Here is a 25,926-nt window from a genome sequence, read left to right on the forward strand (position 1 = left end):
ATGCACTTAACGCTGCTGAACTACACACTTAAAAATAGTTACGATGATAAATTTTATGCCATGTATATTTTACCACAATAAAAAAAACCCAAGAAACTAAAGACAAATATAAAGGAAACCTAATGCTTAAGCTCTAATTACCATGTGACTCAGCTCATGGGGACCCATGTCCTTTAGGCAAATCTCCATTAAAAGCTCTCATGGTCCACACTCGGCTCTGCCCCCATCCCCGTTAGGAATGCAATGGGAAGCAAAGGAGACCCCATTCCTGATTACAATCGGGGGGTGCTCTAATAGGGGCAGAAAATGAGGCTGTAAAAGCCCAAAGGAGGAGTAGTCAGGGATGCCTTCCTGGAAGAGGTGACATCTCATCTGAGACTGGTAGGAGACAGCCAAGCAGAGGAGGAGGTTGGAGCCAGGAGAGGGAACAGCATGTGCAAAGGCCCAAAGGTACGGGAGAAACACAGTCATATAGCGCAAGCCTGTTCACTTATTCTCCTTGGGGCAACGTGGGGCTACTTGGTGAAAAGTCTGAGTGGCACAACTTTCGAAAAACCATGCACTTTTGTTGAGTCAGAGTCGCATTGGAGGGTACAAAACACTGGTCCGAGAGTCAGAACTGGGTGATTTTAGTCAAGGTGATCACAGATCCTGGTTTACCTGGGACAGAACGCGTTCACTCTCAAAAGTGCCCGGGTTTGGACAATAAGTTATTCCATCATCCTACATTTTTTTTTTTAAACTGTGGTAGAAACCACATAACATGAAATTCATAATTTCAACCATTTCAAAGCGTGAAAGCAGTGTCATTTTGTAAATTCACGGTATTGTGCAACCATCGCCACTATCTACTTCCGAAACATTTTCACCACCCCAAAGGAAATCCCATACCCAAGAAGCAGCCACTCCCCCTCCTCCCCTTCCCCAGCCTCTGGCAACCACTACTCTGCTTTCTGTCTCTAAGGAGTTGCCATTTCTGGATATTTCAAAGAAATGGAATCACCCAATATGTCTCTCACCCTAGTTCTGGTCTCAGTTCCTCCACAAACTTGCAATGAGAGCTTGGACAAGTCCCTGCCAGATTCTGTGACTGTGGTTTGGCTCAACCCCAGGACTTATCAGGTTTGCATTATGCAACTTTTCTCTGCCCCTGGCTCATCCCCCGTGAAGCCCAGCTCTCCGAGATTCTGAGACAACTGTTCTACATCCCCTGGTCCCCCACGATTCCTTCTGAACAACTGGTGCTCAATAAAGGATTGTTAAGGGACTCAATAAAATTCTCATTCAGTGTTGACGGAAGTAGTGAGAGCTAAGTTTCCTACTCAATGTGTGTGATTCTGTAAGAACTGCCTTAATTAGTACAGCCTTGACTTCTGTGTCAATCTCAAGTTGTAATGTATTAGAATTCAGGGCATCTGACCTTTCAGACTCTGGAACACAGAGGAACAGTTTGAGGGCGCTTTTTCCCAGCTGGCCCCGTACCACAAGATATGGGCGGTACACATTCACACCCACACAAAGGGTCCTGTGGTGTAGAAAGAGTTTGGGAAATGCGAGCTCAACAGCGTGTAAACTACTGTCCTTCCCACAAGACTCTTCAGAGCCTCTGGTGAGCTAACTGGCATCTTAGACACGCCAAAGCATAATCCAAACTGCCTCGCCCCAGTACCGCTTGTCCAGGTGCAACTGCTGATTTGGAAAAAGAACGTTACAAGTGGCCTTCGTGCCTTTACTTAAACATCCGCCTTTTCAACTTGCATTGGCCTGTTCCTTCCTACTGTTTGTGCTATTTCTGGGCTGGCTACAGCACTCACCAAAACCATTAAGCAAGCAGCTTTCTTGGGTTTGTTTGTTTTTCTTGGGATCAAGGATGGGCAAACTACAGTCTGTAGGCCACATCTGGCCCACTGCCTGTTCTTGTAAATAAAGTTTTATTGGAAGACAGACACACCCATTAATTTACATGGTGGCTTCTTCCAAGGTATGAAGACAGACCGGAGTGGTTGCCACAGAGGCCGTATGGCCCAGAAAGCCTAAAATATTTACTCTCTAGCCCTTTACAGAAAGAGTTTGTGACCCCTGCTCTAGACTGTAGAGAACTCAGTCCCCTGAGAGACTGGACTCCCCCAAGGATATGACATCCCCCCTTTAAGTTATCTAAAGCTCTCACGCTTTTCTGGCGGAGACCTACGTCTTCACGAGGTCTCTTCAGGTTCTCCACATAGTAATTGCAGAAAAATTCAAAAATATAAATGAGCAAAATGTTTTTAATAATCCTATATCCCACCACCCAGAACCAACAGCCATTACTAGCATTCTGATGTCCATCCATCTGGCCATTTCTAATATAAGTGGGAACTTTTTGTCAAAACTAAAATGCAATCAGGTCATGCGTGCTGTTTAGGAACTTGTTTTGTTTTGTTTAATTTCAAAATATGTCATAAATACCTTTCACATCAATAGCTACACAACTCTACAGCCGTTTCTCATGCTTTGCAGTATCCCATTACATGGATATCTCATCATTATATCGAATCCATCCTCCACTATTTTATCCTTAGGTTGTTTCCAATCTCTGACTATTAAAACCAACACTTCAATGAACACCCACGTGCAATGACTTTCCCAAGGTAAATGTTGCCTAGAAGTGGGCTGGCTGGTTCCAAGGGTGTACACTTTTTTCAGAGCTTTGGATATATGCAGAATGGAGCATACATCCATGTGTTTCCCTTCACACCTAAGGGAAACATGTCCCATGCTGACTTGAGTCAAAGCTTAGGAGGCCAGGGTTCTTAACCTCTGCCCTGGGGCAGATCCAGTAAAGATGAGAAATAAACCAGGGCCCCAGGGCTGACTGTGCCATCACTGGCAGCTTTACTGGGTCTCACTTATGGCCGGACCATCATCACGCACTTGACTGTAAGATTTGCAAGGGCAATTAGAACGGCTCACAGGGAGAGGTGAGTCTGGGCCCAGCCCAGAGGCTGTGTCCAGCCTGGCGTCGGAAGGGTAGGCAGGAAGAAAGCCCTGCCCCAGAAATGACGTTCACGGCAGAGGAAATTCAACCTCAGAGCTCAGTTCAACACGACACACAGATCAATGCTGGGCTCAGAAAAATCTGAGTATAACATGCTCTCTCCTTAGGGAGCCTGAGAGGCGCATGCTGCATTTCAGAAAAATAAATAAATAATTCCCTCCGAGCACAGATAGGTTTCTGGAGGAATTAGCTTATTTTGGCCCAAGAGCTGCCTTATGTTCAAACTCAAACCCTGGGAAGGTCTGATCATGTGTTCCCCAGCTCCAAAATAAATGTCTCCCACTGTCCATTGCCTTGGACAAGGTATTCAAGACCCCCCCCACCAACCCACCCACAGGCCAAAACTAACCAACATGATCTGTACTACAGGCCCTGCCCCCACTCCCAGATCCCCAAAGGTACCCCAGGACCTGAGTATCTTTTTCACTTATTTCTTCTCCGTGGAGAGCCCTTTACCCACAGCACAATTTCCATTTGCCCAAATCCCAATCATGCTTTTACAGCAGACTAAGGGACACCTCTTCCAGGAAGCCTGCGCTGACTTCCTAAGCCAAAGTGTCTTCCAACCTTCTTTGGCTATTTACCTGATCATCATGCCTTGTATCAGAGATAAGCCTGACAGTCTCCCCCCCGCAAGATTTACAGATCCCTCCTGAGCCCACCCAGGACACAGACCCCTCCGGCTCTGGGTTCCCGTTCCCAGAACCTACCTGATGCCTGGCACGGGAAAGGCAGAATAGGAGAGTGCTGGGTTCCCCAGTGGTGGGAGGCAGCCCATGCGGGACACAAGATGGTCTTTGGTAACACTTAGGGTGCTTTGACATCCAGGCACAGCATGAAGCTTCTGTGAATGACATTCTGTGCAAACTGTTTCCTTTCTGATTCTCATGGGTGCCTTCTCATGCAGTTCCTGAGCCCATCTCTGCTTGGTGCCACCATGACTTTAACACCTACACTATCTGCTAATCTCCCAGGTTTAAGAAAGAAGACACAGCTCCAAGCTCAGACCATCAGCTGCAGCAGCAAATTTTAAAATATAATTTTATTTTCATTGTATTTAATTTTACTGTTGTTTTCAATTTAAGACAAGTGACACTGGTTTGCTATTTACAGTAAGATGTTTGTAATGGTTCCTTTAAAATTTTATTTAACTTTCGGAAAAGTGAAAGTTTAAAAATAAAATGATGATACAGGGGTTATGTACAAATGGCAAAAGTCCATGTGACAGGGGCTTCCCTGGTAGCACAGTGGTTAAGAATCGCCTGCCAAGACAGGGGACACGGGTTCGAGCCCTGGTCCAGGAAGATCCCACAAGCCATGGGGCAACTAAGCCCGTGAGCCACAACTACTGAGCCTGCGTTCTAGAGCCTGCAAGCCACAACAACTGAAGTCCACGCGCCTAGAGCCCGTGCTCTGCAACAAGAGAAGCAACCGCAATGAGAAGCCCACACACCACAACGAAGAGTAGCCCCCGCTCGCCACAACTAAAGAAAGCCCCCGCGCAGCAACGAAGACCCAACCCAGCCAAAAATAAATCAATTATTTAATTAATTATTTTTTAAAAAGCCCATGTGACTGGAATTCACTGGTAAAGTGGAAAGATCATGGCATTGGAGTCAAAAACAGGCAGATGCAGCTTGTGGTGCTCCTTCCCCATTTTCCTGCCTGGAACAAAGATGTGATGCCTGGAACCAAGGCAACCATTTTGGGACCACGGGATCACAAGTGATACTTTAAGGATAGTGACATGGAAAAGACCTTGATGACATAGCTGAGCTACTAAACTAACTGAACCGTTCTCCTCTGGATTTTTGTTGTTGTTATTGTTATGTGAAAAATAACAATGTACTATTTAAGCCATTGTTAAGGTTTCTGTTACACGAAGGCAAAAGCATTCCTAACGGACACAGGGAGTTTGGGTACAAATTTGTTAAGTGGACAAATGTCTTCTAAGTAAACACAGTGAATGTAGTAGTGCTTTTATTTATTTATTTATTTATTTATTTTTTGCGGTACGCAGGCCTCTCACCGCTGTGGCCTCTCCCGTCACGGAGCACAGGCTCCGGACGTGCAGGCTCAGTGGCCATGGCTCACAGGCCCAGCCGCTCCACGGCATGTGGGATCTTCCCAGACCGGGACACAAACCTGTGTCCCCTGCATTGGCAGGTAGACTCTCAACCACTGCACCACCAGGGAAGCCCTGTAGTAGTGCTTTTGACAAGCCACTTCACCCCTGAAAGCTCAGTTTCTTCATGGGTAAATTAAATTCAGTGATACCTACCTCAAAGGATTCCGAGGATTAAAGAAGATGGTGCATGTAAAACACCATCAGTATACTTGGCACATACACAGTAGGTTTCTTCAAATGCATGATAAATAAATGAGCAAATAAACAAACAGAACATGAAGACTGATGGAGGGATGTGTGGGTTGGTGGGAGTTTTTTAGCTAGATTTAAAGGAATAGCTCTCTGATGAAGGAATTTGGGAGAGATAGTGATTCAGGGACTGGGTAAGTGGATACTCTTCTCAAGGCTGGTCTAAGATCCAATACCAGCCTGTCACCTACACAAGCCTTGATTAGAATCAGGCGGAAGCACCGAAGAATGTAGACACCAAAGAGCAACCCTCCCAAAACCAGGTGCAAGAAAAGCCTGAAAGGATGGTCAAGACCGAAGTGGTGTCCCAGGGATGTAAACAGTCCCAGGTCCATCCCCGGCTGCTGCACCCACCCCACTCCATCCCCACCAGCCGTTCTCATCGGGGCTCCGCCCATGGCAGTGAACCTGCAGTGACGGCTGATATGTCCTCTCCTGGTTTTCCCAGGAGGGTCACTGTGCCTCCGATACCCTTCAGGCAACCAATGACTCTTCCTCCTCGTCCTCTGGGACCAGCTTCCCAGCTCCCCTGTAAACCTGTCAGGGCCTGGCGCTGCCAGCCTCGGGGCACGACAGACAGGCCCTCCTGGCACAGAACCCAGGCCTCAGTGGAGCTGAAGAAATATACCTGGCCCGGCTGCCAAAAAGAGAACCCAATGAACAATCCCAAGTTTATTCAATTGCTTTGTCCCCCAACCTATTAAGTGCTGGGCTCGGGGAAAGCTTGCTGTTAATAATTACCATCATCAGATCACGAACACTAATTGGGCACTCATTTTGTGAGTTAAATGAACTTCCCCACTTAATCCACCTTCTGGAGTGGGTCGCATGATTAGGCCCACTTGATGGATGAGGACAACGATGCCAAGGGAGGTTTAGCAATTTGCCCATGGGGTGGAGCTGGGATTTGAACTCAGGCAGCCTCCCTCCCAATCCCACCCAGTTCAATCCCACCCAGTTCATCCTGCAGCAGCCAACAGTTGCTGGGTTAAGTGCTGGCCTCCCCTCCCCTCCCCACGCCACGCCCCCACCCACCTCCACCCCTACCCCTGTGCTGGGCCCTGTTAATCTCTTCAATGACCTTCTGGGGCTGATGCTATTATTATCCCCTTTCTATAGATAGGTAAACTGAGGTTTCAAAAGGCAAAGTGATTGGCTGAGGTCAACTGCTTAGTAAGTTAGCAGATCTGGGATTCCACTCAGGTGTTTGACTCCACAGTGTATACACTTTGCCATTTTGTCCTTCACGGGACCTGTCTAGCTCAGACTGGGTTTTCAGGCAAGTTTTGGGGCAAAACATCCTTGTGCTCAAAGCACAGTCTAGCTGGGGAGGCAAACACGGCTGCAGACATGGCCACAGACAGTGACCACAGCAGGGAGGTGAGACTGAGGCCCTCGGGAGGAAGGGCTTAGAGTAGACAGAATAATGCCCCCCAACGATGTCCACGTCCTGATCCCCAAAACTTGTGACTCTGTTATCTTTGCAGATGTGACCAAGCGAAGTCTCTTGAGATAGGAAAATTATCCTGGATTAGCTGGGTGGGCCCGACGTCATCACAAGGTTCCTTATGGAAGAGAGGCAAGTGGGTCAGAGTCAGAGAGAGAAAATGTGATGAAGGGAACAGGGATTAGAGCCATGCGGGGCCACAAGCCAAGGGATGCAGCAACCTCTGGAAGCTGGAAAAGGCAGGGAAATGGATGCTCCCCTAGAGCCTCTGCAAGGAACACACCCCAGCCGACCTTCACTAGACTTCTGACTTCCAGAACTATAAGGTAATAAACTTGCATTGTTGAAGCCAGTAAATTGTGGTAATTTGTTACAGCAGCAATAGGAAACTCATACAGAGCTTAAGTTGGTTGGGGAGAAAGGAAAGGGAGGACTGTCTGGAGGAGGCGGCACGTAGCTGAATGGCTACCTAAATAACCCCAAAGCTCAAGCCTCTGTGAAGTCCTTTGGGTTAGCCCCACCAGAGCCACCAAAATTCTTAACCCTCCATTCCTGCTTGTTTGGACCTTGACAGTATCAAATCCTACAAGGTAGGTCCTGGCACTGCACTTTTCCATGCAGCTACTAAAATTTAAATGTCAACTGATTAAAATTAAATACAATTTTAAATTCAGTGCCTTGGTCATGCCAGCCCCATTTGAAGGGCTCAACAGGCACGGGAGGCTGGGTGCCTTACTGGGCAGTGCAGAAAGTTCTATTGGACCGCACTGTACATTCCCAATATACAGATGTGAAACTGAGGCTCAGAGTCACAGGGGCGGGAAGGGACAAGCTGGCACTCAGTCCCCGGATCTTCTAATTTCATCCTCAGCCTTCTTAACACGGAGGAGGCCTGGGCCACAGGGCTGGCTGCCTCAACCCCAGGCCCAACCTTATTTAACTGAACCATGAATTACTCACCCACTGTCAGGAGTCATGACCTTTAGCATCACCGAGAACTGTTTATTTTGACCTCTTTCTCTCTCTGCCTTAAACGCAGGGTGAGAGGCGAGGGAGGCAGAGGAGAGGCCCCGGTTAATGAAAGGTTCTGGTTAACAACAGTTTCAGCCATTCATTACGGGCACAGAGCACTTGTGGTTTAAAGCTAGGAGTGTCACGTGTTTGAGAGATCAGCCAGTGTCCCTTTGACCCCCTAATCCATCATCTTTATCAACTGGCATACAGCGCTAAGAAAACCTCTATCTACAGGGCCAGAATGACACCATCAACACACAAGGCTAACATGGTTCAATTTCTAGGGTAACCTTTGCCACTTACAAGGATATAAGGGGCTCCTTGCCCAACAGAGGCAGTTACAAAGAGTTTCAGGGTGGCAGGGGGGAATACAATTAAAAATAAATTTTAAATTCATTCCCTGGCGGTGGCAGGCAGGGAAATGGGTGAACTGAGGGCCAGAAATGGGAGGGAGATTTCTCACTGTCTGCACCCTGGTAACTTTGCGTTTTGAGCCCCGTGAATGTATGACCTGGCCAAATAAATCAGTACAAGTTAAACTGTAAACGCTTAGGTAAGATACGGACCGTGGGGATCCCATTTCTTGTTTCATGTAGATGCACATGGATGGGTATACAAATATGGACACAAGGAGGCTTACAGAAAGTGTTAGAAGAATCTATAAGAAACGTTCAGAGCGGGCGACTCTAAGTGGGAGGGAGATGAGACTACAGGGGATTTTAATCTATTTTTATTTTTTTGCTTATTTATAATTTCTTAACTTTATACAATACTAATCACAACAAAAACAGTTTCTATTTATTGAATGTGTAGCCAGTTTCCAGGTGAAACACTTTACAGGCAAAGCTTCACTTCTCCCGGCAACCTCTGAGGCAGGTAGTAGTGTTTTACTCCCATGTTATAGATGAGGAAACTGAGGCCCAGAGACACCAAGACCACGAAGCCCACCGTCTGGACTCCTTTGCTGTGCTGACTTCTGATCAAATAAATGTGCTCATGATAGAAAAAAAAGAAACGTTTTAAAAATGCTAGGTACGTGGACTTCCCTGGTGGCACAGTGGTTAAGAATCCGTCTGCCAATGCTGGGGACACGGGTTCGAGCCCTGGTCTGGGAAGATCCCACATGCCGTGGAGCAACTAAGCCCGTGTGCTACAACTACTGAGCCTGCACTCTAGAGCCCGCAAACCACAACTACTGAGCCCTCGTGCCACAACTACTGAAGCCCACGCGCCTAGAGCCCTGCTCCGCAACAAGAGAAGCCACCGCAACGAGAAGCCCGTGCACCGCAAGGAAGACCCAATGCCGCCAAAAATTAATAAATAAAATAAACAAATTAAAAGAGAAATGCTAGGTACGTGAAAGCACAAAGTGAAACAGACTAAATTTCTGAATATAATACGAATGTCAGAGAGCCCAAGCCTTTCTCGAGAAGGGTGCATCAGACACCTCAGTTGTCCTGCCTTCCACTCTCAGCACCCACCCCGGGATGCAGAAGGCTGCCTACTGAAGATGGCTGCAACTCTCTGGCTTGGTTTCTGGCCATGGGAGCACAGGCCAGAAGTGCCAGTTGGGCAGTGCCCCATGCGCAGCCCTCCACCATAGACAGATGGCAACTGGTGTATCAATACCCCAGCTCCTTCCCTCTCTGGGGGAAGACTCTGAGGTGCACGTTATGCCCTGTCTCCATGACACACCCTCTATTAGCTCCTTGCCTTCCCTCTCTCACCTTCACACTCGCCTCACAGTGCTTCCTGTGAGGTAAAACAGTACAGCTTCTAGAAGGAAACACGGGAAAAACTGATCTTAAATAAAATGAAGGAAAACTTCTGTTCATCAGAAGACACCATGGAGAGAATGAAAAGGCAAGACATGGACTGGGATAAAATATTATGTATACAAATGGTATGATATATAGTATTTCATCTATATTATGTTTATAAATATAATTTAAAATATTATATCATATTTATACATGTGCACATGTGTATGCACACAGACATATATACTTCACAAAGGACTCTATCCAGAACACATAAAGAACTCTAAACCAATACGAAAAAGACAATCTGGCTTATTGTTTGCTTTTTTTTTAAGGACCAGAGACTTGAATGGGCACTGCGCACACACAGAAAAAATCTCCAAATGAGCAATAAGCACATGAAAAGATGCTCAACTTCACTGGTCATCCGGCAAACAAATTAAAACCACAATGAGATACTACCGGACATCTACCACAATGGCCAAAACAACAGACTGACATGTTGACCGGGGGGAAGTGGAACCGTTTTTACACTGGCACACTTTAGAAAACTGTTGGGCAGAACCTACTCAAGCTGACCTGCATCTAACTTACGACCCAGCAATTCCTCTCCTGAGTATTTACCCGAAAGAAATGAGCTCAGGTCCACAAGAGACGTGTACACGAATGTCCACAGTAGCTTCATTCGTCATAGCCAAAACCTAGAAACCACCTAAGTGTCCATCCACGGTAGCCTGGATAAATCGCAGCATACTCATATGATGGGATATAATACAGCAATGAAAAAAACCAAACTATGGCAACATGCAAACACGCGGATAAATTCATAGACATTACGATGAGCAAAACAAGCGGGACCCAAAAGCACTCGTACAGTAAAATTGCACTAACACGAAGTTCAGGAAATAGGCAAAACTAGCCAATGGTGATAGAAGGTAGGTCAATTTGGGGAGCATTGACTAGGATGGGTATAATGAAGCTTTCTAGGGGCCTAGGAATGTTCTATATCTTGATATGAGTGGTGGTTACGTGCTGTGTTCATATGCAAACGTGTGTCCAGTTTACACATAAGATTCGTGTACTTTACTGTAAGTTATGCCTGAGAAAACAAGCCCTCAAACTTCCAATGGCCTGCAGGTGCTTACGAAATGAAGCCATGCCCCTCACCACAACCCTGCCTGATGTGCCTCCCACATACCCCAGGACCTCATCTCCTACCAAGTGCCCCCTCCCATTCCCCCAGCTCCACCCAGCCTGGAGATCTCAGTTTGCTTTGGTCTGGAGGGAGTCAGGATCTGTAAGAATTCCACCCTCAGATGGGAAAGAGACCTGCAAGGAAATGCCGGTCATTTGTTTCTCCCGGGTGATGTCAGTACCCATGTGCGTTCATGCAGCAACAGCTCTCTGATGAAATGCTTCTCCTCCAGGAAGCCTTCCCAGACCTCTGCTCCCACCCCAGGTAGGCTTTCATCCCCACATCTCTCTGCTTCTTTGTGACACTGATCCTACTGTTTTAAGTCTGTTGAATTGATTGTCTTACCCCCTGAGGGCTGAGACCCTCTCTGTCCTGTTCCCTCCCCGTCTCATCATCAGAGCCTAGCAAGTCACCTGGCACATAATAGGTAAACAATAAACATTTGCTGAAACAAATGAATGTCTGAAGGAGAAAATGAGTCATTTGATGGAGGTTAAAAATGGGGTGGGGCCGGGCTTCCCTGGTGGTGCAGTGGTTGGGAGTCCGCCTGCCGATGCAGGGGATGCGGGTTCGTGCCCCGGTCCGGGAAGGTCCCACATGCCGTGGAGCGGCTGGGCCCATTAGCTGTGGCCGCTGAGCCTGCGCGTCCGGAGCCTGTGCTCTGCAACGGGAGAGGCCACAACAGTGAGAGGCCCGCATACCACAAAAAAAAAAAAAAAAAAAGGGATGGGGCCAAGATGATTCTGCGCAACTCCCTCCAGGTATAGAAGGTGAAATCTGGGCCCAGAGAGGGTAAGTGACTTGCCTAAGGTCACACAGCCAATTAGGGACAAATGTAGCATAGAACCACCAGGAGACACTGTTGCCTTCTCCCTCCACCAGATCCCCTTCCCTGGTGCTGCACCCTCCCCGCAGCTGCTATGAGGGTTGTCTGTTCACAGATACATACTTTTCCAGGAAAGCTGTCCTCCAAAAGGCCAAGACCTCCAACCCTCCCTGCAAACCCCCTACCAACCAGGGCATCCACAGCCAGTGACTCACATATATGGGATACAAAAGGCCACTTACCCTTGCATCAAGGCAGGATTCATTCTGTGGCTCCAGAGCCCCCCAGTGGTTCAGGCGAAGCTAAACTTGGGTGAGGCCACATCCCTTCCCCTGCCCGCTCCTCCTTCCCTCACTCCCCCACTCCTGAGAGCACCCCTCCCCCATCCAATCAATGCTTCCCGTCCGAAGCTTGGTTCTCGGGAACCAAACCCTACCTAAGACAGACTCCAGGGTCTCCACTGGCCTGGACTCTGGGACAATGCACTGCCTCCCACTGGTAAGTCTAACGTGAATGACAGTGACAGACTGAGGATGGACCAGGAGCCCAGCTGTAAGGGGAGGGAATGTCCACTGTGTGTGTGTGTGTGTGTGTGTGTGTGTGTGTGTGTGTGTGTGTGTGTGTGTGTGTGTGTGTGTGTGTGTGTCTGCGTGCGCATGCGTGCATGTGTGTTGGGGGAGGGTCTACCCTCTGCTCCCGAGTCCTTTCACTTTTATCTCTAAAAGATATACAGAAGGACCCCCATCAAAACCTTCTTGCTTTCAGCCACCAGCAATGAAGCTAAGAAGGGCAGAGAGGGCCCTCCCCTGAGCCACCCCTCCCAACCACGGGCTCTAAGAGCCACCTGGGCAGAAGGGGTCTGTTCCCTGATGAGTCATCAAGCCCCTCCCCTAAAGGCAATCTACCTGATCTGGTGACAGAAAACACAACCATCTCCTAAATTCAGATTAAAAACCACCTGCACTCAGTTCTTCTAGACCTTAATTTTGCTCAGGGTAATCAGCAATTATTAAGAGCACAGAGGATGACATGCTTGGGGGACAACATGCAGGATTGGCAGCCAGGATCCCCCCATTCTCCTCGCCCTGTTCGTGTCCCTCTGTAGGACGGGGCAGAGCGTGGACTTCTAGTGTCAACCAGCTGGGCATCCAGTCCTGTCTTGATCTCACCAGCTGTGTGACCTTGAGCAAGTAACTCCACCTCTTTGAGCGTTGGCTTCCTCAAGTATAAGATGGAATCATGGGTAGGTATTTCCTGTGCTTTTGTGAGGATTAAAGGAATCACACTTGCAAAGTGCTTAGGACAACGCCTGTGGGTGCCACACACATCGATGACTGTCCTCATCAATAGTAGTACTATTAACCATTTAGAGAGACTGGGACGAGGAGGGGGCCTGCGGGGCTAGACCTGTGGCCTTCGGTACAAGCGCAGGAAAGACGTGGAGAGCTGGGGGGAGGGACAGACAGACTTCGTCCAGCATCTCCGACAACACAAGGAACCAAAGAGGCTTGGGAAGTGTATACAGCAGGCGCTCAGTACACAGGAGTTCTGCTTATGATAAAACTCCTCCTCAGAAGATGAATCCAAGAAAATGACCTCCCTGGGCTCGGAGATCCTTTTACACCCAAAGTGGCAACGATGTGCAAATAGCCCCAGATCTCGGCAGAAACAGGAACAAGTAACCAACCTCTCCCTGCTCACAGCCTCTGGGCTCATGCTCGGGTTCACCAGAGCCAGCAACCCCCTCTGTCTGCTGGAGCCAGCAGGTCCCCGCCAGAGCTTGCCAGGCCGGGCATGCCAGCCACCGAGTAAGAGCCTGCCCACTGTGGCAGATGCTGTCAGAGCCCCACCCAAACCTCCTTGGCACTGGTGGACAACTTTCTACTGCTGGTGGGACAATTTAGAAGCGTGTTTCATAGTCTCCCTGAGGTTCCCAGCATACTTCATACCCCAGCTGCCCCCAGCTGCTTTGATTGTTAGCAAAGCCTAATCGTGTCCCACCACCCAAATAAATCACTTGCCCTGGCACCCCTGACTCAGGCTATGCTTCTGGGGGAGCCCAACCTAAGATACCCGTCTTTTCCCAAAGTCACTGACTCACAAGAGATGGACGTGCTCAGAACACCCATTCTCCCCTAGGGTCTCGTGATGCGATGGTGAGACACACCCCATCGTGAAACGGTCCACAACCCACCGATGACCAAGACGGTGGGAGGTGCCAACGCATGCGCTGGCCAAATGTTTGCAAGTTGCTCTTTTACCAATCATTCAAAAGATTTATTGACCCACTATGTGCCAGGCCCCATGTTCGGGGATGGGGAGATACTGATGAACTCAAAACTCGAGGACCCTGTTTACACAGAGTTTAGAGTTGGGAAGTGGGAAAGACAGGGAATGGATAAGCCAACACGGACAAAGATGGCAGCATGTGGCAAGGGAGGTGAAGGGAATGAGGTCTGTGAAGTGAATCATGGTTGAGCCCCATGGATTGGGTGATCAAGGAAGACTTCTTGGAGGAGGTGGCATTTCAGCTGCATAACCTAAAGGATCAGAGGGAGCCAGCCAAGGGAAGACCATGAGGTCTAGAGTTGGAAAAGAGCTCAGGGCATTGAGGGAAAGGCAATTTCTGCTAACCTGGCTGGGCTGAAGTGGCAAAAAGTGGCAAGGGCTGAATCTGGACAAGGGACAATGAGCAGATCTGAGGCCACCTATGATAGTGCACTTGGGGTTCTCCCAGAAACACCTTCCTCTCCCTGCCTCCCCTGCATCCTGATCTGCTTTCCTGAGTGGGAGAGGGTGGAGTTACCGCCTGCCTGCCAGGAGCCTCCCTGAGTCCCCCACTCCCAGGGGAGGGCGTCTCACATGTCAGCATCCTCCATCCTGTGCGTCCAGGTGAGAACTGCTGGCTCCAAGGCAGGTAGAGGGAGAGGCAGAGAGAGCTGCTTTGAGATCGGCACCTGGCAAGTGGGCATCTGACTCAGAAGAGAGCTTCGGGTTGCAGCTCACAGCGTGCAGAATCGAACTCAAATCCTGCCTTTGTGCACTCGGGCTCCTTACCTTCCTTAGCCTCAGCCCCCTCACCTGTTGAATGGGTTTGTGATCCTATCCAGTTCCAAAAGTGGCTGAGAGGTTTGCTAAGGACGTAAAAGTGCTTGGCACTGCTTATTTATTGACTCCACTTTTACTGGTCTCCTACTATGTGCCAGGCACTGTACCAGGAGCCGGGATGCACCTGTGAACAAGACGGGGCCAGCTTGGGGGTGGCAGGGGACACACATAATGTTCACACAAGTCGGCAATTACAAAGACAGGATTTTACAAGCACATAGTAGGTGTGTTCCCTTCACCTGAGACCATATCCTCCACTAAAAGCCCAGAGCCTACAGCCACAACATGGCAAGTTAAGACTCTGGTTTCCTGGCAGAGACCGGGCATGGGCATCCTTAAAGAATCCAGCTCTTTAGGGGTCAGTCTCAGCTCTGGCAGGGTCCAAGCCCTGGTCCCTACCCCCACCCGCTGGCAACATACCTAAACCCCAGAGACAACCTCTCAGGAGATCAGCTGCGGGCGTGGTCAGTTATGCCAAGGGCGGTGTCCGCCAGCGCAGGCATGAGTCATGTCCTGCTCTGTAGAGGAGGGGGAGGGGTCCCCAGACCCATGTCTGCAAAGGCTGATATGGTGTGGCCACGCCAAGGAAGGAGGGGACGCAAGGGGACAAGCATGGACAGGGCAAACCCAGGTCCCGGACCTCCCCATACTGGTGGAAATAACAAGCCCAACCACAGAACAAGCATTCACCCCATGCTTGCTGTGCGTGTCCCCAGCTCTAAAATAAACTCTGGATAGAGATCATCTCCTTGATTCCTCCCATTACCCCAGGACTACAGGTATCATGATTTTTCCCACTTAAGAAAGGAGGAAACTAAAGCTTAAGGAAATTAAAAGCCTAGTCCAAGGTCACTCATCTTGTCAAACTTCAGAGCCCAAAAGGCTGAACCGCTCTCCTGGATTGGCAGGAATGAAGACAGGGGACAATCTTAAAAATACGGAAGGGTGGGTCCCCAAAGTTGGCCTGAGTGACAGGCACTGCCTGGGCCAGGCCCTCAGCAGGACAGAGGGGCTGAGCGGTCAAGGGGAGGCCTTTGGTTGGGGCTTGTGACTTTGGCTGTGTGTCCTGAGCCTCAGCTCCCCTGCTGGGCAAAAGGGCCTGGCACACCCATCAAGCCCCAGGCCCTTCCCACAGGTGTGGCGGGAAGACCAGCCATCCAGGCTACGGCAGGAGTCCAAGGCCAGCATCCTTGAAGCTGCCCACCTGCAAGTCCAGGTCATGACTCCACCCCTCAAGGATGGGCAAGGCCAGGGCGTGAGCCAGCGCCTGCTGGGCCAGGCTGCTGACACCCAGAGGTGACCTGTTCACACTGGAGCCGGGCTGCAGGCGGTGGTTCTGTAGCCCAAAGCCAATACCAGCACCCAAGGCAGCTGGTGGAGTGTGCTCATGTCTGGCACGTGTGTGTGTGTGTGTGTGTGTGTGTGTGTGTGTGTGTGGTGGGCCAGGGCTGCTGTTAGAAGCTCAGGCTCTGGAACCACCCCACCTGGGTTTATATACTGCCTCAGCCACTTCTAGTCTGTGTGATCCTGGGCAAATTACAACACCTCTCCAAGCCTCAGTTTCCTCATCTGTAATATGGGGATGATGAGAGCCTCTCTCGGGGGCTGGCTGTGAGAAGTAACTGAATTAAACTAATTAATTAAACTAAGAGTTCAAGAAAGAACAGCTCTTACTATTTATCGTGGTGACAATGACACCTGTGGATCTCCATGGTAACCACCACTGTCATGTGGGTCCACATACATGGAGTATGTCAGTGGAGGAACTAGATGGGGTGTCATGCATCTGTGGGGGTCATTTTCATCTTTGCCTCATGCTTTGGGGGCTAAAGTAAAAATATATTAGGACCTCCCTGTCGGTCCAGTGGTTAAGACTCCACGCTTCCACTGCAGGGGGTGCAGGTTCAGTCCCTGGTCAGGGAACTAAGGTCCTGCATGCCAAGCAGAGCAGCCAAACAATAAAATAAAATAAAATAAAAATGTATCCCCTACCCCCATCATAAAACATATTCACCCCCCCAACTCCCCCAACCCCCCCACCCCGGCCAGCCACTCAACTAGTTAAGACTCAAAGGAAGCCAAGGCCCCATTTTTACAACACAAGAATAAACATCTAGGGGGCATGAAACTAACAATCCCCATAACCCCTCCAGAGACAGCAACACCCCCGGCTCTCAGGCAGCTCACAGTCAGGGGTGAGGGGAGCCGAGAAGAACTCAAAGAGAAACCCAAGAAAGGTTTCCATACAAACTGTGAGGAAAGTAAAGGGGGCACACCAGGAAGGTACAACAGAGGGAGAGGCAGCAGAACAGCCTGTGCAAAGGTCCTGAGGCAGGAGACCCTTTCAGGGAACCAAAAGTACGGGGTTTTCCAGGGCCAGAGAACACCAGGTACTCAAGGCTGGACAGATGGACCAAGGAATGTGAAACAATCTAAATGTCCAATGACTGGGGTTTGGTTAAACAGACTATGATATTCTTTGGAAATTTTATGCACTTGTCCGAAATGAAGTTTACCAAGATGGGTAATGGGAGAAACTAATTAATAGCATGATTTAAGTGGAAAAAAAAGGAAGCTTCAAAGCTGTATACATCTGGGGTTTTGAAAAAAGACTGTAATCAGCATAATCTATGGGAAAACCAAAGGCACCCTCAAAAATACAAAAATCCCCATGCCAAAAGTTCACGGGGATTATCCAATGGTGGTGGGCTTACTTCGGAGGGTATTTTTTCTTCCTGGTGTTTGGCATGTATAATGTTCCAGTAGAAAAAAATTTTTAATGTTTAACAAAGAGTGAGAAAAAAGCTCCCTGCCATCTTCTGCCTAGATCCCCAAAGCCCAGAGAGGTTTCTGGAGCTGCGTTTTAAAGAGGATAGCCTTCTTTTCTGTTCAAATCTCAAACAAAGCCTGCTGGGCAGAGGTCCCGGCAGGGGGGACACTCGCCCCGCACACCCTCCCGGCACCAACACAGCAGCTAAGACAACAGCCAGTGTTTTCTTGGGGGGCCGTGGAGAGGAGGGCTCGTGAGCTCTGGTTAAACCTCGTGAACTCGTCCCAAATAGTTGCTTCCCCACCCAAGGACTCTCCCTTTCCTGTGGCTCAGGGTCTGCCTTCCTCCCACATCTTCCCTTGGGCCAGCCCATCCCCTCAGAGCCCTGACCAGCCCTGAATTCCTGGGGCCTGGAAGGCCAGAGTCTTCCATCTTCGAGACCACGCAGCCCAAGCTTCTAGGTTACACTGGTGAGGAGACCCTGAGGGGGAAGAAAGTTGCCCAAGGACATCCAGGAAGCCCGGGCAAAGTCCACACTGGAACCTGGACCTCCTCACCAGGACCGTTCACTCAACAAATATCCATTAATTAAGCACTGACTGTGTGCCTGGGGGGTGCAGCCTCACAGCAAAACTGACAAGGGCTCTGCTCTAGAAGGCAGAGCTGTCAGTAGACAAAAGGAAAGGAAGAAATCGTTTAGGAGCCGACCACGGCTGTGGAGGGAATAAAGCAGGGTTATGTGATAAGAGTCAGGGTTGCGGGGAGCAACTCTACCCTGGGGGGATGGGGAGGGGAGGGGACTGACACCTGAGCTGAGACCCAAGGGAAGGGGAGGAGCCTGCCATGCAAACAGCTCAGGAAAGAGCCTTCCAAAAGGAAGGCCAGAGGCAGGCAGGTGGGAAGGGAGAGGATGAGGTCATCTGGAGGGGCAGGATGGATGGTGGGGGGGTCAGGCAGAGCCTCTGTGGGAAGGAGTGGGAATCCACTCCACTCCAATGTGGGCTTTAGCAGGGCTGTGAACCATCTGGAAGCTCACTCCGGGCACCCAGAGGAGAATAAACTGCCGAGGACAAGAGTGGAGGCCCCTGCTGCCTCCCAGGTGCAAGAGGCAGGGGGCCTGGGCGGGTTCAGTGACAGTGGGACGGAGAGAAGAGATGTTATGGCTTTAAAAACAGATGATGCGGGTTTCCCTGGTGGCGCAGTGGTTGAGTGTCCGCCTGCCGACGCAGGGGACACGGGTTCGTGCCCCCTTCCGGGAAGATCCCACATGCCGTGGAGTGGCTGGGCCTGTGAGCCATGGCCACTGAGCCTGCGCGTCCGGAGCCTGTGCTCCGCGATGGGAGAGGCCGCAACAGTGAGAGGCCCACGTACCGCAAAAAAAAAAAAAAAAAAAAAAAAAAGATGATGGGACTGGCTGAAGGACTGAATGTGAGGGTGAGAGGAAGAGCGTGAACCCCCTCCCAACATGAAGCAGGGAAACCAGAAGGGACCGAAAAAGTTCAATTCAGAACTCCCACCATGAATGTAAATTGGTGCAGCCACTATGGAAAACAGTATGGAGGGTCCTCAAAAAACTAAAACTAGAGTTGCCATATGATCCTGCAATCCCACTCCTGGGCATATATCCAGACAAAACTATAATTCAAAAAGATATGTGCACCCCTATGTTCATAGCCACACTATTCACAATAGCCAAGACATGGAAGCAACCTAAATGTCCATAGACAGATGAACGGATAAAGAAGATGTGGTGCATATATACAATGGAATACTACTCAGCCACAATAAAGAACGCAATAATGCCATTTGCAGTAACATGGATGGACCTAGGAATTATCATACTAAGCGAAGTAAGTCAGACAAAGACAAATATCATAGGACATCACTTGTATGTGGCACCTAAAATATGACACGAATGAACATATCTACGAAACAGACTCACAGACAGAGAACAGACTTGTGGTTGCCAAGTGTGGGGGAGGGAAGGATTGGGAGTTTAGGATTAGCAGGTGTGAACTATTACATATAGGATGGAGAAACAACAAGGTCCTACTGTACAGCACAGGGAACTAGATTCAATATCCTGCGATAAACCATAATGGAAAAGAATATGAAAAAGTATATATGTATAATGGAATAACTTTGCTGTACAACAGAAATTAGCACAACATTGTAAACCAGCTGTACTTCAAAAAATTAAAAACAAACAAACAAATAAACCATCCCACCACTCAGAATCAGGCAGCGTGCCGGGCCTGGTGATTCACCACTAGCGCAAAGGGCAGAGTCAGGGAGACCTGGGTTCAAATCCTGACTCCACCACTTACTGGTTGCATGACCTTGGACACGGCAATCCCCCTGCCCAAGCCTGGGTTTCCTCACCTGTGAAATGGGGATAGTGAGGCAGGGCCCGAATGGGCACGGAGGGCCCCAGGGCAGCAACCGGGACAGAGCGGTTCCCTTTCCTCCCCTGTCTTTGGGGCTGACGCCCACTGCGATCCTCAGGGGAGTTAAATCACCCCAAAGCCCATTTTTAAAGAACTAACATCAATAGTGACCTTCTCCCCAAAAGGATCATGTGAAGAAGAAATGGGAATTCTTCCCACTGAGGGGGGTCGGAACAGAGACACCCTAAACATAACAAGCAGGCTCCCAGCCCCAGGGCAGTAGTCTCTAGAATCCTGCGACCCACAGAGGGAGCTCAGCAGGACCCTCTCTAGCTACAGCACTTCGGTCGCTGCCCCCTCCCTGGAGCATGAGGAATGAAGGCCAACACGATTCAGGGCTCAAAGGATGCGAGGTCAGACTCAAATGCAAGCTTGGTTTCAGAAAATCACTCTCCCCCCAGCAAGCCTCGGGTTCCCCACTTGGAAAGCAGAAATAAGGAGCCCAACCTTGCAGGAGTCCATAAGATTAGCTGTGGGGGGAGGTGCCTGCCCGGGCTGGGGGCTCAGGAGGTGCGTTCTCGGGACCAGGAGCACGACGCTGAATTAATGGCTCCAAAAAATATCCAGGTCCTAAGCCCCGGAAGCAGGATCCCTGTTACCGTACATAGAAAAAGGGTCTCTGCAGATGTGCTTTCATTCAGGATCTTGAGATGGGAGGATAAGCCTAGATTACCCGGGTGGGCCCTAAATGCAGTCACACGCGTCCTTATAAAAGGGACGCAGAGGGAGAATTTCCTAGGGAAGAGAAAAGGCCATGTGACAGCCTCAGCAGAGAGACACTTGACATGCTCAGCTGCGGCTCTGAAGATTCAGGAAGGGAACTGGGAACGCGGCAGCCTATAGAAGCTGGAAAAGGCAAGGATTCTCCCCAACAGCCCCTGGACGGAGCCGACACCTTGGTTCTTGCTCAGTGAAACTGATTCCAGAACCAGAAGAGAATAAACGTCTGTTGCTTTAAGCCTTTAAGGTCTGTAATAATTTGTTCGAGCAGCCACAAGAAACCAATACAGAGGCATTTGGCACTCCAAGCCCAAAGGACTGGATCAAGATTTATAGCCAGATGCAGTCCTGGGCCAAGTTAGAATTTCCGCAGGTGGAGCCTGGGCGTGGCTATTTTTATGGAACTCCCAGGGGGACGCCAGGGATCGTCCAGGGGTGAGAAGCACAGGGTCTGCGAGCAGTAGGAGCTCAGAAAGCAGCCGCTTTTCAGCCGCAGCCTCCCCAGCCCTCATCCCCTGCAACACAGCCACCTGTCACTGTCTGCCTCCCCCCAGGGCTGTGAGCGCCCCAGGGCAGGGGTCCCCGCCTCACTGCCCTGAACTCATCATCACCAGGTACTTCCAAACCCTGTATCTGGGAACAATGTGTGGCCCCAACCCAGATCAAGGAGGAATTACAGCATCAAGCCCTGAAGCACTAGGATGGGGGTTGACCTGGGGGCTGAGGCGGACCAGAGGAAGGAGGACCAGGGGCTGCCAGGATGGGGAGTGGAGAAGACGTCCTGCAGGGGAGACACCTGAGCTAGGTCTTGAAAAAGGCACTAAATCCCAGTGCAGTGGATGCTGTCAGTGTCCTATGCAACCCTGAACACTCCCACAATTTTCAAAAGCCCTGTAGTCTCTGCCTGAGGGCTTTCCCCTGCCCTGGGGGCCTGGGTGCAAGACAGCCGGAAGTAGCCAGGAGTTGACGCCCCAGGAGTTGGAGTATAAATACCCCAGCTCTCCCATCCCTCGGGGAAACACCTGAGGTGCAACATCCTCATCAAAATCTAAAATGGCCGAGCTCTCATCTCCGGGACCTCACTACCCATCTCTCCCCTTCACCCTCTGGCTTGGGCCACGCACACTCTTCTGTTCCTTGTACTTGCACCACCACCCCCCTCCGCCAACTCCTCCCTACACCTCAGACCTTTGCTCCCGCTGTTCCCACTGCCTGGACAAGGGGCTGACTCTCCCTCCACTCAGTTCTCCACTTAAATGTCTTTTCTTCAAAGGGGCTTTCCCTGAACACCAAACAGAAGCGCTTCCGTCTCACTGCTGTATCCTCTGTACCACCCTTCTCACCGACCAAAATGATCTGTCGGCTTACTCACTTTGATTTTGTCTAGAATCCCATGGGCCAAATCTCTTTTTGTAGGGCCTGTGAGCTAAGGATGGTTTTCACATTTTTATTTTGTTTTGTTTGTTTGTTTGTTTGTTTTTGCGGTACGTGGGCCTCTCACTGCTGTGGCCTCTCCTGTTGCGGAGCACAGGCTCCGGACGCGCAGGCTCAGCGGCCATGGCTCACGGGCCCAGCCGCTCCATGGCATGTGGGATATTCCCGGACCGGGGCACGAACCCGTGTCCCCTGCATCGGCAGGCGGACTCTCAACCACTGTGCCACCAGGGAAGCCCACACATTTTTAAACCACTGGGGAAAAACATCAAAAAAATAATATTTCGTGTGTCAACATGAAAATTATAGGAAAACCACGTTTCAGCGTCCCTGAATAAAATCTGATTGGAGCACTGCGGCAAGCACTTGGCTACATATTGTGTCTGGTGGTCAGCAGTTGTGATGGGGGCCTTATGATCTGAAGAGCTGAAAATAGTTACTACCTGGTCCTTTACAGGAGAAGCTGGCAGACCAGGGTGTGGGAGCTTGTCTGTCTCTTCCATAGGTGAGTCCCTGGGCGCTGCACAGGGCCAGGCCAGGCAGGTGCTGGAATAACAAAGGGTGGATGATTAACCCAAGGACCTGTCTCCAGCAAGGGGTTGAGCATCACCCAGATTTGCAATGAGTGGATGGGTGGAAGGACAGCTGGATGGATGGATACATGGATGGATGGATGAATGAATGAAATATACATGCCTCAAAGGGAAGCTACAGGCATCACCCCTTGGGGTGGCCCAAAGTCCCTCCACGGAGTCCCAAACCAGAGTCTGACATGCCCTGGGTGGGCGTCCCTCTGACAACACCAGGCTGGCCTTGACATTCTGTGGGCCCAGAACGCTAAAGAGAGGATGTGATTCATTCGACAGGGCCTTTCACCAGGAGAGGAAGGAAACCAGCCCTCAGATCCCGAACCAAGTTTAACTCCTCTCCGCCACACACACACGCACACACACAGCATCTCTCAGCCCTGCCGGGTGAGGAGTCCGTCCCAGCATCTAGGCTTGGGGGGGGAGTCAGCAGTGTCTGGCTCAGCTGTCTCCCCAGGCAGCACCCCACAGCTCTCTCAAAACACAGTTGGAGAAAACTCCTCATCAGAAGGGGGGCATTCCAGAGCAACCCCTCCGTCTCCCTCCCGCTGACCCCAGCACCGAGACAAAGAGAGAACTAAAGAAACGAGAGACCCGAGCAGGAAATAATGACCTTGCCCCACACTGGGAATCTCAGATCCAGCAAATAAGCCTGTCTCTCAGGGGGATGTTAGCGTCCTCAATACCTGGGAGATGGTACTTAATTTATGTTGTCAATCCCAGGACAGGTTCAATGAACATGTTCACACTTTGGAATGTTTCATCCGAATAGATACGAATTTTTACTTCTCAAGAAGAAGAGAGTTCTTTTCCATGTGAATAGACACCCCAAATGTCACAGAAACATCAGCTCAAAGGTTCTGGGACAGTCTTAACTATCCTGCCATTTCCTTTGGGCCTTGGCCCAAGATTTTATCACAACCCTCCAAAATGCTCTTTGGTGAACAGGGCAGTGTTTATTGCCCTTGGCCTGCTTTTTCTCCTCTGGAGCTCTGCTCTGAAGGGGAGGATCCTAGCAGCTCACAGATATAAGGGAATTAACTCCACACTAAGTTGCCAAAGCTACCTTATCCCCATCGCATAGCTAAACCTTCCCTGGGCTGAGCAAATGACACAGCACAGGCAGCAACAGGTGTAAAATCAAGGCATCTCCCCTGCCCCCGAATCCCAGCTGTCTCTGAAAATGGACCTTCAAGGTCCAAAGACCTTCACCTCCAGGTGCCTGAGCATTCACAAGACAGAAGACATTGGTGAGTGTCTTGAGTGCTCGTCATCCTAGCTGTGTGATCCTAGGAAAACTGCTTACCCTCTCTGGGCCTTCATTTCCTCAGGGATATTAGCACTGCCCTACCTCCCTGCCAGGGCTCTGAAGATTAAAGCACTCGTGGGAAGCAAATGTGCTGGGGTAAACCTTAAAGCATGTATACTGTTGGTCACTGCCATGCCCCTTCCCCGTCTATAGTTAGAATAACCTTGTTTTAAAAAAAAACAAAACAGGGAACTATATTCAATATCCTGTGATAAACCGTGAATGGAAAAGAATATAAAAAAGAATGTATGTATATGTATAACTGAGTCACTCTGCTGCACGACAGAAATTAACACAACATTGTAAGTCAACTGTACTTCAATTAGAAAAAAAAAGATGACCGTTTTCCAAAAAAGGGAATCCAATCACATCACGCCCCCGTTTAAACTCGTCAGAGGCGCTTAGGATGAAATCCATCCCCTTTCCGGGGCTCCGTGCTGCAGCCCCCCAGTCTCTCTGCCCTCAGCCCTGACAGCTCCCCTTGTTTACCCTGCCCCCGTCACACTCGCCTCAGCTGCCCTCCCACCGGAAAGCCTTCGCACATGCTGTTCCCTCTGCCTGAATGACCCCCTCCCCCCAACTCCCCACCCTCCCTGACCACACACACGTTTAGGTCTCAGCTTTAATGGCCCTTCCTCAGCATAGTGGGTTGAATAGTGTCCTCCTAAAATTCATGTCCATCTGGAATCTCGGAATGTGACTTTATTTGGTCTTTGCAGACATAATGATGTCTCAATGCAGTCATATTGCATTAGGGTGGGCCCTGATCCAATGACTGGTGTCCTCATAAGAAAAGAAAATGCAGATATACAGACACAAGCCAAGAAACACTGAGGACTGCCGGAAGCCACCAGAAACTGGAAGAAGAAAGGGTTCCCCTTAGAGCCTTTGAGGGAGTGTGGCCCTGCTGACACCTTGATTTTGGACTTCTAGCCTCCAGACTGTAAGAGAATACATTTCTGTTGTTCTAAGTAACACAGATTGTGGTTACTTGTTACACCAGCCTCAGAAAAATCTGAGCCGACCGCTCAGCTAAAGCACCTCTCCCAGACTATCTTCAAAGCCTCCTGCACCTCTTCCCCTCCCTGCCATGTCCGCCTCCCCGCCAGCCCATAAACTCCCAGGGAGAAGGGGTCTCAGCTGCCGGGTTTCCTGCGGCAAGCGGCTCAGAGCCTAGCCCCAGCAGGCACCCAACAGTAGTTTCCAAATGAATTAATCTGACAGCTGCACCAAGGGAAGCTCAGAAAGGTCAAGTGACTCACCCAAGGTCACGCTCCAGGAAAAGGCACACCGCTGGCCTCCACACCGGCGATCCGAGGAGCCGGGATGCCTATGTCCACCCCACAGGGACTCCAGCGCTGCAGGACAGGCCTCTTCTCCCTCCTGACTCGAGCTACGAGGTCCGCGCCCTCTGGGCTCTGTGCCCGACCCAGGACCTGACCTCCTTGGCAGGGACCCGTCTCAACTCAATGAACCTGTAGATAAAAGCCTCTTCAGTCCTGGGACAGCCGTGGGGCAAGGGATGCCCTGGGCTCGAGTTAATCCCACACCCACAGGGCAGTTCGGGGCGATGGCCACTCAAGACGGTGGGCCTCGCCCACGGGAATCCACTCTCCCTGTCACCCTGGCTCCTCCCTCACGCCCTCATTGCCTGACTTTGCAGCTATGAAGCATGGGAGGCCACATAGTCCAAGCGCTGGACAATAAATAGCACTGACTCATGAAGGAAAAGTAGTTCCGGGCAGGAGAACATCTCCACCGGGTGCTGGCCTGTCCTTAACACTTACGTAACACTCGCTAATTACACCTGGTAATAAAGAGAGCAATACCCTTGGGGGTGGCAGCATTTACAGTCTGGTCTCCGCCTACGCACTTTCCGCATCCGGGGTTTCCGC

General features: G+C 50.1%; 1 protein-coding gene across 3 annotated transcripts in view; it reads right to left on the reverse strand.

Annotated features, from left to right (window-relative positions):
- KIAA1671 (KIAA1671 ortholog) overlaps window positions 1–25,926 on the reverse strand; it is a 186,173-nt gene that overhangs the window by 138,416 nt on the left and 21,831 nt on the right. The window contains exons 1-2 of one of the 3 annotated variants that reach the window (XM_060310217.1): window positions 25,294–25,431; window positions 22,579–22,681 (exon numbers count right to left, since the gene is read on the reverse strand). The exons of the other annotated variants lie outside the window; for them this stretch is intronic. The gene's annotated coding sequence lies outside the window, so the exon portion shown is untranslated. Of the gene's footprint in view, window positions 1–22,578; window positions 22,682–25,293; window positions 25,432–25,926 lie in introns of those variants that run through there. 3 annotated transcript variants of the gene reach the window in all.

Source organism: Globicephala melas, chromosome 13 (assembly GCF_963455315.2).
Source record: "Globicephala melas chromosome 13, mGloMel1.2, whole genome shotgun sequence".
NCBI classification, from domain to species: domain Eukaryota; kingdom Metazoa; phylum Chordata; class Mammalia; order Artiodactyla; family Delphinidae; genus Globicephala; species Globicephala melas.